The sequence below is a fragment of the Pristis pectinata genome, chromosome 16 (genome assembly GCF_009764475.1).
Source record: "Pristis pectinata isolate sPriPec2 chromosome 16, sPriPec2.1.pri, whole genome shotgun sequence".
Taxonomy (NCBI): Eukaryota; Metazoa; Chordata; class Chondrichthyes; order Rhinopristiformes; family Pristidae; genus Pristis; species Pristis pectinata.
In genome coordinates, this window is record NC_067420.1 from 41,337,989 (window position 1) to 41,355,448 (window position 17,460).

Sequence of the window (17,460 nt, forward strand, 5' to 3'; positions counted from 1 at the left end):
TTACATTGGGCTGACCCAGTTGGTGACATCAAAGTGGAGAAGGAACACTCAGGGTGGTACTGAGGACGTCCAGGCCACGTGTTGGAGCACATAGACTCCCTGTGTAAGTGGCAGAAAGAGCACACCAGCTCACAGACTACTCACCCAGCTGTCCTGTCAACCACCGGCTGCCTCTCCTGTGGAGGAGTCCCCACATTGTCTTCATCAGAAAACTTAGAGGACCAGCAAACAACCTACTGGAGGAACTCAGCAGGTCGAGCAGCAGCTGTGGGTGTGGGGGGAAAGGAATTGTCCACGTTTCGGATCGAAACCCTGTATCAGGACCTGCACCTACACAAGTTCCATGTGCCTTATACTCACAACATACCCCACACTACAACACCCCAGCTGATGCAGGGTCTCGACCTAAAACGTCGACAATTCCTCCCCCACCTCCCCCCTCCCCCTTACGGACGCTGCTCCACCCACTGAGTTCCTCCAGCAGATTGTTTGTTGGTATTGGAATTTTTTACTATGTCACTTGTACCGAGGTACAGTGAAAAACTTGTCTTGCATACCGTTCGTACAGATCAATTCATTTCACACTGCACTGAGGTAGTACAGGGTAAAAACAATAACAGAATACAGAGTAAAGTGTAACGATTATAGTAGATCTTCAGAGAGCAGCTTGCAACAGATTCTAGCATTTACAGTCTCTTGTGTCTCCAACTTAGAGAACCACGTTGGTAGTAATTCATCCTCGATCCCAACGGACTGCTTAAGATGAAGAACAACATGCTTATGTATGAGTGTGTACATATGCAAATTCACATACTTGGGCAAATGGGCTTGCACGTACATATGTATATGGGTTTGCGTGTGGAACACATGCATGGGTGTGTGGGAGATACGTAAAGCATTTTAGTATCTCAATCAATGGAATATGGGGAAGGTGTGTGTCACATGGGAAAGGCCATCAATGCAGTCTGACCCTTCATCTGCTCAATTACTATCATGTTCGTGACCTCTGATTGCAAGCATAAGTGAGGATATTAAAGGCTGCTGGAAACTAAACGACTGTGATCAAGTGGCCACCAGTCTTGGCTGCAACACTGACTGAGCAGACACCTTGGAGCCTATCTTATAATACAGTACAGTGACACTGTATCCAGCACAGGAGAGCCCAGGCTGTTTGACAGTCGTGAAAGGCTTTCTTTGTTCAGCTTTGCTGCTCTGGTTGTTTACACATCAGCCTGTGAGATGTGAGCTCAACTCTTTCACAGTGTCCTGTTCAACCCCTCTCTCGAAAACACAGGATTTATACAAATTAAACTTAATTCTCAACAAACATTCCTTGTGATTTTACAGCAGAAGGGATAATTTACGATAAGAGGCCTGTTTTAGTTGGAAATGTACCATCTCGGATATGTGTGGTGCTGTGGGTTATTAAAATCCTTCGGGTGTCCGACTGTTGGGGGATGTCACTTGATGCTTGTGTAGAATAAGTGGCCCCATCCTTCCCATCTTTGCAAGACCAGCTTGAACTAAAACCAAAGCAGCTCAGTGACTTTGGAGGGCATTTATCTACCAGATCCTTTCATCTTAAACCTTTTCCAATACTTCAAAGAATACCCCAACTGTCTCTCCATATAACCAAAGTACTTTCCCACACTCAGAAGCAGATCCTTCAGTTTATTCATTGGTATTGGAATTGGTTTATTATTGTCACATGTGCTGAGATACAGTGAAAAACTTTGTTTTACATGCCATCCACACAGATCATTTCTTCACATCAGTGCATTGAGGTAGTACCAGTGAAAAGCAATAACAGAATGCAGAATAGAGTGTTACAGTTACAGAGAAAGTACAGTGCAGGCAGACAATAAGGTGTAAGGGCTATGATGAGGTAGATTGTGAGGTCATGAGTTCACCTTTGATGTACAAGAGGTCCATTCAAGAGTCTTATAGCAGCATCTTTGAGCTTAGTGGTGTGTGTTTTCAAGCTTTTGTATCACGGAAGCAGAGAGAAGAGAGAATGTCCTGGGTGGGAGGGGTCTTTGATTATGCTGGCTGCTTTACCGAGGCAGCAAGAAGTATAGACAAGAGTGGAGGGGAGGCAGCTTCTTGTAGTCACGGGCAGAGCAGTCGCCGTACCAGGGTTGGACGGAGGATCAAAAACTTATAGAATCATAGGGTGGTTACAGCATGGAAGCAGACCTTTCAGCCCATCATGTCCAGGCCAGCCCTCTACCAGAGCAACTCTCTAGTTACACCCACCAACTCTTTCCCCACAGCCTTGCAAATGCTTCCTCACCATGTATTTATTCAGTTCCCTCTTGAAGGCCACAGAGGGATCTGCCCACATCATCCCCAGGTGATGCAGTCCAAATTCCAATCACATGTGGCATTAAAAAGTTTCTCCTCATATCATCCTTAATCCTCTTCCCCCTTGTGTTATATCTGTGTCCTCAGTCTTTCCAATGGAAACAACCTCCCCCTATCCACCCTGACCAGATCACTCGTCATTTTATGTACTTAAGATGCATTGGGCCTGGCTATGGTTTAGATTGGCCTTTCTTGGTTTGGCTTCAGCTTGAGTTTTAATTTCATACCCAAGCAGACCTAATTTCTCCAGAAGAAGACGGAACACTCAGACAGCATCCACAAGTCAGACAGCATCCACAGAAAGAGAAACAGAGTTAATGTTTCAGAGTGATGATTATCCTCCAGCCTCGTAAACCCTCTCTGCACCGTCTTCTGTCCAACCACATCCCCCCTGGAGTGCAGTGACCAAAACTGTACACAGAGTTCTAATTCCAGTGTAACCCCCTGCTCTTGGATTCCATTGATAAAGACAAAGTTCCCACCCACACCTTCCTCTCCTTCAGTGATATACTTTTCCCAAAGAAGTGCTAAGCTTTCTGCCCTTTGATGGTGTTGCCTTGAAGTAGAGCAATGAATTGGTAGCTGCTCTCTCGTTGGGGGAGGCACACACATCCAAGTGACTGTGGGTCCTTTGACACTGAAGGTTACCAAAGTCTTGCCTGACCTTTTCTATATCTGAAGGTGCAGTAGTCCAGGGCCAAAATTAACAAAACTGCAAACAATTTGCTGGAGAACAAGGGATTGTCCTTCTTCAAAGTCAAGCCTTGGAAACTTCTACCTTCACCTGAAGGAGTCAGAGACGTTGTCAGTTTGGCAAATCCCACAAGCGTTATCCCAGAACAACCCAGGAATCCTGAATCCTCAATTATTTTTGGGAATGTGGAAAACTTACAACCAGTCTTGTTGGCATAGGAACATCAGAACAGGTGGTGGTATTTCAACCTGGTTGGTCATTCAGAGAGGTCATAGAGCACAGAAACAGACCCTTCAGCCCAACTGGTCCATGCCGACCAAGATGGCCCATCCAAGCTAGTCCCATTTTCCAGCGTTTGGTCCATATCCCTCTAAACCTTTCCCATCCATGTACCTGTCCAAGTGCCTTTAAAATATTGTTAATGTACCTGCCTCAACCACTTCGTCTGGCAGCTCATTCCATATACTGACCACCCTCTGGGTGAAAAAGTTGCCCTTCAGGTTCCTACTAAAACACACCCTTCTCACCTTAAAACGATGCCATCTCATTCTCAATTCCCCAGCAGCAGGAGAAAGGTCAATCCATAGACTCATCTTGATTCTATATCCCTTAAAGCCTTTGGTTTACAAAAATCTCTCATTCTCACATTTAAAGTTAACTATTGATGAAGCACTATTTTCCATTTGAGGAAGACATTTCCAATTTCCTATCACTCTCTGGGTGTGGAAGTGTTGCTAATGTACTCCCACACAGCATGCCTCTAGAGTAGAAGCACTCTCTCTCTATCAGTTCCTTCTGACATTCTTAGCCTTCTGAATTCCAGGGAATACAACGCTGATTTCTGTCATCGTAATTTAACGGATTTTAGCCCATGTGATTGACAGTGTGACCATGTGAAAAAGATAAGACATCTTTATTAGTCACGTGTACATTGAAACACACAGAGAAATACGTCTTTTGCGTAGAGTGTTCTGAGGGCAGCCCGCAAGTGTTGCCATGCTTCCAGCGCCAACATAGCGTGCCCACAACTTCCTAACCCGTACGTCTTTGTAATGTGGGAGGAAACCAGAGCACCCGGAGGAAACCCACACAGACACGGGGAGAACGTACAAACTCCTTACAGACAGTGGCCGGAATTGAACCTGGGTTGCTGGTGCTGTAAAGTGTTACACTAACCGCTGCACTTAGGTAAGAGTTAGTCATAAAATAGTGAAGTAATAAAATAAATAATAAAAGTCCTGAAAGGTACCATAGAACTATAGAACCATACAGCACAAAACAGGCCCTTCGGCCCACCATGTTGTGCCCTCCATCAAACCACCCTCACACTATCTAACCCTTTCCTCCCGCATATCCCTCTATCTCACATTCCTCCATGTGCCCGTCCAACAAACTCTTGAACCTGTCCAATGTATCTGCCTCCACCACCACCCCAGGCAGTGCATTCCATGCACCAACCACTCTCTGGGTGAAAAACCTCCCCCTGACATCTCCCCTGAACCTCCCACCCACAACCTTAAAGCCATGCCCTCTCGTCTTGAGCATTGGTGCCCTGGGAAGGAGGTGCTGACTGTCTACTCTATCTATTCCTCTCAGTATTTTATATACCTCTATCATGTCTCCTCTCATCCTCCTCCTTTCCAGTGAATAAAGCCCTAGCACCTTAAGCCATTCCTCATATTCCATATGCTCTAATCCAGGCAGCATCCCAGTAAATCTCCTCTGCACCCTCTCCAACGCCTCCACATCCTTCCTATAATGCGGCAACCAGAACTGGACACAGTACTCTAAGTGTGGTCTAACTAGAGTTTTGTAAAGCTGCATCATCACTTCACGGCTCTTAAACTCAATCCCACGATTTATGAAAGCTAACATCCCATAGGCCTTCTTAACTGCTCTATCCACCTGTGAGGTAGATAGAAGAATGATCGTGACACACGTGACTGCTTGTCAAGTGACGGTGTAACATACACAAAAAGTGTTGGAGGAACTCAGCAGGTCAGGCAGCATCTTTGGAGGGAAATAAACAGTCAACAGTCGAACAGGAAATAAATAACCTCTGCACTACCGTGCCTGCCCCACACTACCGTGCCTGCATTCTATTCTCCTTCCAGGAAGTCCTCCATTTTGATAAAGCAGAATAGCTAATAAGGAGGGCAAATATGTACATCACCCATTGTCTCTAACATGTTAAAGTCTCTGGGTTGATGACAGATCCAGGAATTTCTCTGTATTTATAGCAGAAACTGCCCACGTAAAGATGTCACATAGTAATTGTACTTTTCCATCATCAGAAATGCCAAATATTTTGCTTCAAGTTGGAAAAGGGTTTAGAATTTATAATTATATATGTCGTGTAGAGATAAATTGTTATAATCTAGGTTGCACCATCTGAAAGAGACTTAGTGACAACTTCCAAAGGAAAATCGATTTTAAACCCACAGAGGAAATATTAGAGCAACACACAAAATGCTGGAGGAACTCAACGGGTCAGGCAGCATCTGTGGAGAGAAATGGACAGTCGATGTTTCGGATGTTTTGAGACCCTTCATCTAGACTGAAAGAAAGAGGAGAGATAGCTGGTATAAAACCTTCCCTCCCCACATTTCTCCACCTTTTTATACTGGCCTAATATGGTCCTAATGCGGGCAAATGGGCAGAGAGGTCGGCTTGAACATAGTCGGCTGAAAGAACCATTTCTGGGCTGTACAACTCTCTGATGTGACCCCTCGGGCAGATCAGCCATGATCATTCTGAACGGTAGGACAGGCTTGAGGGGCCGAGTGGCCTACTCCTGCTCCTGGTTCCCTGCGTTCTAGTGTGAGTGAAATTCAAACCTTACACTGGAGTAAGCTTGGGACAGTGGTGAAGTCGCAGAGGGACAGAATCCCTCCGAGTTCCTGCAGTGGATGTGTGGGAGAGTTTAGATAATCTGCTGGCAGAAACATCCAAAAGAAACCTTAGACCAGCTACATCTAAATCCTCATTCCTAAACTATTTCCTGACACACTCAGTTATTGTGTGATCAGATGGACTAAACCCACATCCAGGGCCAAGACTAACACAGAACATTAAACCTCCATCGATCTTAACCATCAGTGACAGTAGCTAAAGGCAATATTTTTCTTTGTGAATATAATAATTGGATGACTACATAAAGATAGAAATGTTTTTTTCCCTTGAGGAGCGTCTCTTGAAAGGGCTGTTGATATGCTTAGTTGAAAGTGAGAAATAGGGTTTCCAAAATACCTCCACTTAAAGTTGAGCTGGATCTAGCAATCTTCCAACAGGGAAACATTTCCAGACATAGGGAGATCTTGAGGTGTAAGTTCATAGCTCCCTGAAAGTGGCAACACAAGTAGATAGGGTGGTGAAGAAGATGTACGGCATGCTTGCCTTCATTGGTCAGGACATTGAGTATAAAAGTTGAGAAGTCACGATGCAACTGTATAAAACTTTGGTTCCTCCAATTGAATATTGACCTCAGTGCCTAACACAAACTCCTAATTGCCTGAGGGCACATACCACCAGGCTCAAGGACAGCTTCTATCCCACAACAAGACTATTGAATGATTTCCTTATACAATGAGATGGACTTTTTTGACCTTGCACCTTATTGTCTACCTGCAATGCACTTCCTTGTAGCTGTGACACTTTGTATTCTGTTATTGCTTTTACCCTGTACTTTATACTTTATTCTGCATTCTGTTATTGTTTTACCTTGTACAACCTCAGTGCACTGTGTAATGAATTGATCTGTACGATTGGTATGCAAGACAAGTTTTTCACTGTACCTCGGTACAAGTGACAATAATAAACCAATACCAATACCAGTAATTAGAGCCTCTGTTGCCCTCCCTGGGAAATCTGAACCAGACTGTTCACAAACTTGTGTCATATTTGATCAAAGGTGAGCTCTGGATCACATATCTGGGTCTTCATTAAGACCACGGAGACATGCTTGAATCTGCTGAAACTCTCATCGGTGTCTAGTTAACACCAGATTAACAATTCCCAGTGCATATCTGACCACCCTCCCTATTCTTCAACATGAAGACATCCAAAACACTGCTGGTGTCCTAACTAACACTGATTCTCATTCGCCCCCAACACCCCTGTGCTCACTGACCGACACTGGCTCTCAGTTAAACAACAACTCATTTTAACATCCTCTCCTTCATCTTTTGAATGCATTCTTCAACTCAGCCCTCCCTCCCTCCCTCCTCCACCCCCACAACCCTCCAAGATCTCATCATTTTTCCAAACCTGGCTTTAGTTCACTCCGCAGATTTGACGGGCAAGGGTGGGGTTTTGCATGTTGGGAGGTCGAAAGTAAGGTGAACATTCACAATGGATGGCAGGACCCTTAGCAGCACTGATGTACAGAAGGATCTTGGGGTCCAAGTCCAACACTCCCTGGAAGTGGCCACACAAGTGGATAGGGCGGCAAAGAAGGTGTACGGCATGCTTGCCTTTATCAGTCGGGCATTGAGTATAAGAGTCATGAAGTCATATTGCAGCTGTATAACACATTAGTTAGGCTGCATTTAGAGCATTGTGTGCAGTTCTGTTTGGCTCATTACAGAAAAGATGTGGAGGCTTTGGAGAGGGTGCAGAGGAGGTTCACCTGGATTAGAAAGTATAAGCTATAAGCAGAGGTCGGACAAACTTGAATTGTTTTCTCTGGAGTATCGGACCTTTTAGAACATTGAACATAGAACAGTATAGCACAGGAACAGGCCTTTCAACCCACAATGTTGTGCTGAACTCATTAAGCTAATGACCTTTAATCCCTTCTGCCTGCACATGACCCACATCCCTCCATTCCCTGCACATCCATGTGCCCATCTAAGAGCCTCTGAAACACCTCTGTTGTATCTGCCTCCACCACCACCCCTGGCAGCACATTCCAGGCACCCACCACTATCTAAAAAACCTGCTCCGCACATCTCCTTTGAATTTTCCCCCTCTCATCTTAAATGCATGCGCTTTAGTATTAGACTTTTCAACCCTGGGGAAAAGATTCTGACTGTCTACCCTATCTATGCCTCTCATAATTTTATAAACTTCTATCAGCTCTCCCCTCAGCATCTGCTGCTCCAGAGAAAACAACCCAAATTTGTCCAACCTCTCCTTATGGCGCATGCCTTCTAATCCAGGCAACATCCTGCTAAACCTTTTCTGCACCCTCTCCAAAGCCTCCACATCCTTCCTATAATGGGGCAACCAGAACTGAATGCAATACTCCGGATGTGGTCTAACCAGAGTTTTATTAAGCCGCGACATAACTTCCTGACTATACATTACAGCTTTTGCATCTTTACAGCATGGGAGGACAGAGTTGAATGATTGATTAACTGACCTGAGGAAATTATTTCTTCAACGGTGAGTTGTTGGTATTGTCACCTGTCCCAACAACTTTGTCTGGTGTCCGATGACAGGAAGGTTGGACAGAGCCAATTCACCGGGAACCTTCAGAAGTGTGATTGCCCAAAGGAAAACATTCCTGAACTATAGAGAGAGAACAAAGGAGTGAGATATACAAAGGGAAAAAAGCTGGAGATTCTCAACAGGTTTGGCAGCAGTCATGGAGAGTGAACATTTCATTGTTAGTGACCTTTCAGTTGAATGCTCTCTCTCCACAGATGCTGCCTGACCTGCTGAGTATCTCCAACATAGAACATAGAACACTACAGCACAGTACAGGCCCTTTGGCCCACAATGTTGTGCTGGCATCTTATCTTGCTCTAAGATCTATCTAACCCTTCTCTCCCACATAGCCTTCCATTTCTCTATCATTCATGTGGCTATCTAAGACTCTCTTAAATGTCCCTAATGTATCTGCCCCCACAACCTCTGCCGGCAGTGCGTTCCATGCACCCACCACTCTCTGTGTAAAAAACTTACCTCTGACATCCCCCTTATACTTTCCTCCAATCACCTTAAAATTATGCCCCCTCGTGTTAGTCACTGTCACCCTGGGAAAAAGTCTCTGACTGTCCACTCGATCTATGCCTCTTATCATCTTGTACAACATGAACAACACATTCAGTTTTTATTTCAGATTTGCAGAGTCTGCAGTTTCTGGCTTGGACTAGGGTTAACTGGTTGGATCTACCAGAGAGGGTCGATCTCCTTACCCCTTACTGTATATTCTGGGGATATGAGACACAGGTAGGGACCACGTACTGTGAATGAACACAAGGTTGGCAGTCCAAGTGCTCTGCTGAGTGAATTCTGCAGTGTCTGAGATTCATTGTTTGCGTGAGACAATCATTCTATACAATATGTTGTCTCAAGGTGCCTGGAAGGCTGTTGTAACCAGATTCAATAGAAATATAGAAACGTTGAAAACCTGCAGCACAATTCAGGCCCTTCGGCCCACAAAGCTGTGCCGAACATGTCCCTACCGTAGAAATTACTAGGCTTACCCATAGTCCTCTATTTTTCTCAGCTCCACGTACCTATCCAACAGTCTCTTAAAAGACCCTATCGTATCCGCCTCCACCACCGTTGCCGGCAGCCCATTCCACGCACTCACCACTCTCTGAGTAAAAAACTTACCCCTGACATCTCCTCTGTACCTACTCCCCAGCACCTTAAACCTGTGTCCTCTTGTGGCCACCATTTCAGCCCTGGGGAAAAGCCTCTATCTACCCAATCAATGCCTCTCATCATCTTATATACATCTATCAGGTCCCCCCTCATCCTCCGTCGTTCCAAGAAGAAAAGGCTGAGTTCCCTCAACCTGCTTTCATAAGCCATGCTCCCCAATCCGGGCAACATCCTTGTAAATCTCCTCTGCACCCTTTCTATGGCTTCCACATCCTTCCTGTAGTGAGGTGACCAGAACTGAGCACAGTACTCCAAGTGGGGTCTGACCAGGGTCCTATATAGTTGCAACAATACCTCTCGGCTGATAACTTCAAGATGGGAATTGGATAGATAGTGTGCAGGGCTAGGAAGAAAGTGCAGGGGAATTGGGTCAAAGGGAGAGTTCAAAGAGGCAGCACAGGCACGATGGGTTGAATGGCCTCCTCCTGTTCTCTACTGGCCCACAACAAGCACAAGCACGAACTGTGCCACCCGAGTCTCCAGTTTCCTGAAGGGCGAGGTGAACCACACAAACGAGAATGAGTGGCTTTTCCTGTTCCTGTACCCTGGAGGTATCGAGCAGAGCACCTTTCACAACCTCAAAACTGCTTCACAGCCAATGAAAGTGCAGCTGATATTGTGCAAGGCAAGCTTCAACGGCAATGATTATGGTTGAGGGTTTAAATATTGGTCAGACCTTCGTATCTTTGCCAGTAGTGACATGGAAGCTGCTTTATCATCTCAAGGGACTTGGGTGCCAGGCTTAATAAGACCATAAGGCATAGGAGCAGAATTAGGCCACTCGGCCCACTGAGTCTGCTCCACCATTCGATCATGGCCAATTTATTTTTCCCTCTCAACCCCATTCTCCTGCCTTCTCCCCGTAACCTTTGACACCCAAACTAATCAAAAACCTATGAACCTCCATTTTAAATATACCCAATGACTTAGACTCCACAGGATTCATTCCACAGAAATATGAGGCCGTGCCCTCTGGTCCGAGACTCTTCCACTACTGGAAACATCTTCTCCACGTCCACTTTATCCACTAAAAGGCATAGGTTTAAGGTGAGAGGGGAAAGATTTAAAAGGGACCTGAAGGGCAACTTCTTCACACAGACGTTGCATATATGGAACGGGCTACCAGAGAAGGTGGTTGAGGTAAGTACATACAATAACAATATAAAAAGACATTTGACAGGTGCATAGATAGGAAAGGTTTAAAGGGATATGGGCCAAACATTTGCAAATGGGACTAGCTCAGATGGGTATCTTGGACAGCATGGACGAGTTGGGCCAAAGGGCCTGTTTCCGTGCTGCATGACTCCATGAACCTATGATACAATATATCACATTATCACTTCTTTTAATATGATGACAGTACAGGTAACCCTTGACTTATAAACAGTCTATTGATGAATTTTCACTAGAACACCGTTAACCCTTCAGTACATGGTTTCTGAATCTATTTTTTGGTATAATGAAAAGTGAACTGCTCTCCATTCACAAGGATGCACTGTACCCAAATACCCATCACAAATTCTGTCCAAGCATTTATGATTTACAAAATTTTACTTAAGAAATACAAGCCTTTCATAAGTCAAGGAATCCTGCACTCAAGTGTATCCCAACCAGCATCCCACAGAAGTTTAACAAATAGTTAAATTATAGTTATAGCCTTAGGGGAAGAAGATGCTAATGAAAGAAATCTGCAGTCATTATTTAAGGTGCGGGAGCTAGGGGCGTCCTGAGGCAGATTATTTATTTGCCTTCACCTGCGCGTCTCTGGATTTTATGTGGGTGAGATCAGGACTGACTGTGTTCAGTTCTTCCCATGTACGTACCCGTGGTCTTGTCAAAACTGATTTGAATTGACTAACCTGCCTGAAGAAATTGCCTAATGTATGACGCTCAGCTTGGTTGTCGAACCAGACTGGAAACTGCCGCTTTTAGCTTCAAACTAATTGACTACAGAAGGAAATGCATAGAATTCCTACAGGAATGATAGGGTAGATGCAGGGAAGATGTTTCCCTGGCTGGGGTGCCTAGAACCAGGGATCACAATCAGGGATAGCCATTCAGGACAGAAATGAGATGAAATTTCTTTACCCAGTGTACTGTAAACCTATGGTATTCTCTGCCCAAGTGAGCTAAGGAGGATCAATCGCTGACAATATTTAAGATTGTAGTCAATAGATAGTTAGTGATAGAAGTTTGACAAGCTTGGATTGTTTTCTCTGGAGCATCGGAGGCTGAGGGGAGACCTGAGAGAAGTTTATAAAATTATGAGAGGCATAGATAGAGTAGACAGTCAAAATCTTTTCCCCAGGGTAGAAATGTCAAGTACTAGAGGGCATAGCTTTAAGGCGAGAGGGGGAAAGTTTAAAGATGTGCGGGGTGCCTGGAATGGGCTGCCAGGGGTGTTGGTGGAAGCAGATACGATAGTGGCGTTTAAGAGGCTTTTAGACAGGCAACATGAGTATGCAGGGAATAGAGGGATAGGATCATGTGCAGGCAGAAGGGATTAGTTTAATTTGGCATCATGGTCGGCACAGACATCGTGGGCTGAAGGACCTGTTCCTGTGCTGTACTGTTCTATGTTCCATGTTCTAATGCAACAAGCACAAATGCTGGAGGAACTCAGCAGGTCATTGTGTCTATGTTCTAACAGATGCTAAGGTACTGAGGGACTCACTGGAGATGGAGTTAATGCAGGGAAGTAACAATGAAGTAAAAGACCAGTCACAATCTTATTAAATGGTGGAACAGACACGAAGGGCTGAATGGCCTACTCCTACTTCTAATGTACTTATGACATCAGAGGGTCATTGGGGCACCATTCATTAATCGTTTAATCACTGATCAGTCTAAATCCAGCAGAAACTGGATGAATGATAGATTTAATGAAACATCAGTTATTAATTAATTATTTGTCATCAATCTCACTCTATTTGTCTCTTGGTGAGTTTATGAAAAGAACTCATGCATCCGTCTTGTTAGAGAAGATGCCAAATGGTCGCACAGTGGCAGAGCTAGTGGAGCCAGTGCCTCTCAGCTCCAGCGACCCGGGTTCAATCCTGACCTTGGGTGCTGCTCACCTGGAGTTTGCAGGTTCTCCCTGTGATCGTGTGAGGTTCCTCTAGGTCCTCCGGTTTCCTCCCACACCCCAACAACGTGTGGGTCGATAGTATAATTGGCTGCTGCAAGTTGCCACTACTGTAGGTGGGTGCTGGACGGAGAATAAAATACGATTAATGCAGGATTAGTGTAAATGGGTGCTTGACGATCGACGCAAATTCAATGGGTTGAAGCGCCTAATTATGTGCTCCCTGACCCTATGACTTATGATACTCCGTGACAAAATAATCTTGAAATTTATTTCTAACCACACCTCATCCTGTCAATCACTTTATAAAGAATATTCTATAATCTGCATTGAGAAAAACAGCATGAGTTAATTTTTGTGTAATGACTCTGTAAAGTCACTGAGTCAAGTTCTGATGATTCACGGTGCTCATTTTTCTTTTTAACCCCATGCTGGAAGTGTACATGGAAGGTGTCCTCTGTGGGTGAGATGAGGACTTCTTGATTACCTTACTGCACATCTCACATCAATAGAGGATGCTTACATGGGTTATCAGAACGGAACAGGACAAAGGAAAGCTGGGAGACAAATATCTCGTTCTGACATGTTTTATTGGCACAAACTGCAGATTCTGTAAATGAAGACGGGACATACTGGAACCACTCAGCGGGTCAGGCAGTATCTGAGGAATGAGAAACAGAGTCAAAGTCCAAGTCAAAAGCCAAAGTCAAGTTTATTGTCATCTGCACAAGTCCATGTGTGCACAGGTGCAATGAAAAACTTGCAGCAGCATCACAGACACACAGCATCAGATAAGCAGCATTCACAAGATAAATACTAATTAAACATATATTAAACACAGTTTTTACAAGTGTTGCTACACTGTAGTGATAAGGGTTGTGTGGTTGGTTCAAGAACCGAATGGTTGAAGGGAAGTAGCTGTTCCTGAACCTGGTGGTGTGGGACTTCAGGCTTCTGTACCTCCTGCCCGGTGGGAGCTGCGAGAAGATGGCACAGCCCGGATGGTGGGGATCTGTGATGATGGATGTTGCCTTCTTGAGGCAGCGCCTCCTGTAGATACTCCCGATGGTGGGGAGGGATGTATTGCACTGTTTTCTCCCCTCTGCAGCTTCCTGTGCATTTGAATTGTTGTACCAGACCAGGATGCAACCAGTCAGGATACTTTCAACAGTACATCTGCAGAGTGCTCGGTGACATGCCGAACCTCCTTAAACTTCTAAGTCAATGTTTCAGGTCAATGTTTAAAAATAAAATCTACAGCAGAGGTGATGCAAATTTTCCACTATCGGAGGGTTGTCAGACTTTGGATCGCTCTCTCTCACAGAGGGCAGTGGAAGTAGAGTCTTTGATGTCACAAGAGATGACAAATGTTGGAATCTGGAGCAAAAAACAAACTGCTGAAGGAATTCAGTGGGTCGGGTAGCATCAGTGGAGGGAAATGGTAAAATGGTTTATTATTGTCACATGTACCAAGATACAGTGAAAAGCTTTGTGTGTGCCATCCAGACAGATCATTCCATACATAAGGACATTGAGGTAGTAAAAAGAAAACAGAATGCAGAATATAGTGTTAAAGTTACAATGAAAGTGCGGTGCAGGCAGACAATAAGGTGCAAGGGCCGTGACAAGGTAGATTGAGATTTCAAGAGTTTACCTGTATCATATAATAGACAGTCAATGTTTCAGGTCGAGATCTATCATCTGGACTCCAGATGAACTGGAAAACGGCACGGGTGATTTCCAAGCTGAAGGAGCAAGGAACAGGCCACACCTGCGCCAAGTACAGCAACCCTGAGAGCACCTCACAACCATGATGACCAAAGTTCTTCCCAGTTATCGATAGGGAGCGCTGTTCCCACAGTCCCAGTTTCTGCTTCACCTTCCCAATCCGCTCCCGCCAACTTTTGTTGCACGCCCCGGCCCCTCCGAACCAGATCCCCAGCACCTTCAGATAATCAGGCCTGTCAGTGAAGGGGACGTTGGATCGGTCGGGCCACTTGCCGAAGAACATGGCCTTGCTTTTCGCGCGGATTGACTCTGGCCCCCTGATGCCAACTCAAACTGGTCGCAGATGCTGGTCAGAGTCTGCAAACTGACCTCGGGGTCCGAGCAGAAGACGGCGACATCATCCATGTACAGGGAGGTTTTCACCTGGGTGACCTCACTGCCTGGCAACGTCATCCCCTCTGATGCTCTCGGTCCTTCCTGATGGATTCGGCAAAGGGTTCTATACAGCACACGAACAAGACAGGGGAGAGAGGGCAGCCCTGCCTGACTCCAGACTCGATGGGGGAAAGCTGTCTGTTTCCCACCCATTGATTTGGACTGCACTACGGATGTCTACGTAGAGCAGTTGGATCCAATTTCTGATTCCCTCCCCAAAGCGCATTTTGGACAGCATGTCCAACATGTACGTGTGTGATATCCTTTCGAAAGGCCTTCTCCTGGTCCAAGCTGACCAGGCAGGTGTCCACCCCTCTGTCCTGCACGTAGGCGATCCCCGACGGGTCACCATGCACAAGTCCCTGGACAATGGGGGTAAAGGTGTCCCAGTGTCGCCCTCATCCTGATGACCCCTTCGTCTGTGGCTGCATCAGGCTCTGCATGGAAAACCAAGTACGTGGGCACCAAGTGTCACTACGTACCGAGGTTCTACCTGTCCCGGCTGTTGTGAAGGATGGGCCCGGCCCCGTGCCACACGGCGTCCCGGTCAGCTGGATGTTGCTGCTTACCTATCCTTCGTGGAAAAGTTTTTCCGGACCAATCCCTTGGACTAGAAGGCCATCAGGAAGTGGTCAGCATGGAACATCCTGCAGACACTGCAGGAGAAGGACTCGATGGACACTGTGGGGTGGTTCCCTGAGCAGACTGTCCAGAACATCTGGCAGAATGCCTCATCGCCAGAACTCACCAACAAGCACCAAGACCTCGCTTGGCTGGCGGTGAGAGGGGACCTCCCAGTCAGATCCATCCTGCATGGTTGGGGCATCACCCCCAGCGCGCGCTGCCCCCGGGAGGACTGCGCTGGGGACGAGACGGTCGCCCACCTCTTTGCGGGCTGTGGGTTTGCGAGGAGGGTGTGGCGAAAGATGCAGGGGTCCTTGTCACGTTTCATCCCCAGCAGCTGCGTAACAGAGGATTCTCTGATCTACGGGCTGTTCCTGGGGATGCACACAGAGACGGACATCAACTGCTGCTGGAAGATCATCAACTCGGTGAAAGACGCCCTTTGGTCTGCCCGAAAATTGTCGGTCTCCCAGCACTGCGAGATGTCCGTAGGGGAATGCTGCTGACTGGCACATTCCAGGCTGCAGGAGTACGTGCTGAGGGACACACTGAAGCTGGGTGCAGCCAACGCAAGGGCTCGGTGAGGAAAGACGACAGTTTAGGGTTCTTCTGCCACAGAAGAGGGAGGGGAGGGGTCTGGGGAGGAAGCCCCTCAAATGTTGTAAATATGGGATTGGGGTATCACCCCAGGGAGCCACACGTGTGGCATCGGTGCTGTGTTTTTTATATATAAAAAGGTAACACTAAGAATTGAACTGTACACGAATGTAAAGGTTTGAACTGTTTTATTATTGTATATAGTTTCTTTTATTATGAGTAGTTTATTTTGTCACCTGGACTGAAAGATAGCCTGTAATAAGAGGTGGGACAAGGGGTAGGGCAAGAGCTGGCAGGCGATAGGGGGATCCAGGGGAGGACGGGTGATAGACAGATGAGGGAAGGGAGAGTGGGAATAGCACCAGAGGTTGGAAGGTGATGGGTGGAGGTGACAAAAGGCTGAAGATAATGGAATCTGATAGGACAGGAAGGTGGAGCATGGAACCAGGCAAGGGAGGTGGGGAGGGCAGCTGGGAACAGTGGGGGAGGGGACCCAGTGGGAGGGGTGTGTGGGTGGTGGGCAGACGGACTGGGTGGGGGACGGGAAAGAAGGAGACTGATGAATATTCTTAAGGTCGAGGTAGATGGATACTGATAATAAAGGGGGTGAAGGTTTACTTCAGGTAGGTGGGAGTGCAGCCTTGAGGTTAGCCATGATCTTATAAAATGATAGACCAGTCTTGAGGGGTCAGGGGGAAAGTACACAGGTTGGAGAAGAAGGCGTTTGGCACGTTGGCCTTCACCAGTCAGGGCACTGAGTGTAAGAGTTGGGACGTTATGTTGCAGTCGTACAAGATGTTCATGAGGCCGCATTTGGAGTATTATCTACAGTTTTGGTCACACTATTATGGGAAAGGCATCATTAAACTCGAAAGAGTGCAGAGAAGATTTATGAGGATACTGCCAGGACTCGAGGGCCTGAGTTATAGGGAGAGGTTGGGCAGGCTAGGTCTTTATTCCTTGGAACGCAGGAGACTGAGGGGTGACCTTATAAAATCATAAGGGGGCATAGATAGGGAAAGGGAACCTAAAACTAGAGGGCGCAGGTTTGAGGTGAGAGGGGAAAGATTTAAAAGGAACCTGAGATGCGACATCTTCATACGGAGGGTGGTGCGTATATGGAAGGAGCTGCCAGGGGAAGTGGTTGAGGCAGGTACAATAACAGCATTCAAAAGACGTTTGGATAAGTACATGGATAGAAGGGGTTTGGGGGGATATGGGCCAAATGGGATGTCCTAGGTGGACACCATAGTTGGCATGGACTAGGTGGGCTGAAGGGACTGTTTCCATGCTGTATTACTCCATGGCTCTATGACTC

General features: G+C 46.2%; 1 protein-coding gene and 1 long non-coding RNA gene across 2 annotated transcripts in view; one reads left to right on the plus strand and one right to left on the minus strand.

Moving 5' to 3' along the window:
• The window catches only part of LOC127578980 (uncharacterized), a 44,560-nt gene extending 31,622 nt beyond the window's left edge, over positions 1–12,938 (minus strand). Inside the window, exons 1-2 of the long non-coding RNA XR_007957611.1 lie at positions 12,751–12,938; positions 8,421–8,569 (exon numbers count right to left, since the gene is read on the minus strand). This is a non-coding gene — a long non-coding RNA (uncharacterized LOC127578980). The remainder of the gene's footprint in view (positions 1–8,420; positions 8,570–12,750) is intronic.
• Positions 1–17,460, plus strand: part of LOC127579052 (uncharacterized) — a 407,687-nt gene that overhangs the window by 342,128 nt on the left and 48,099 nt on the right. The window lies entirely within an intron of this gene.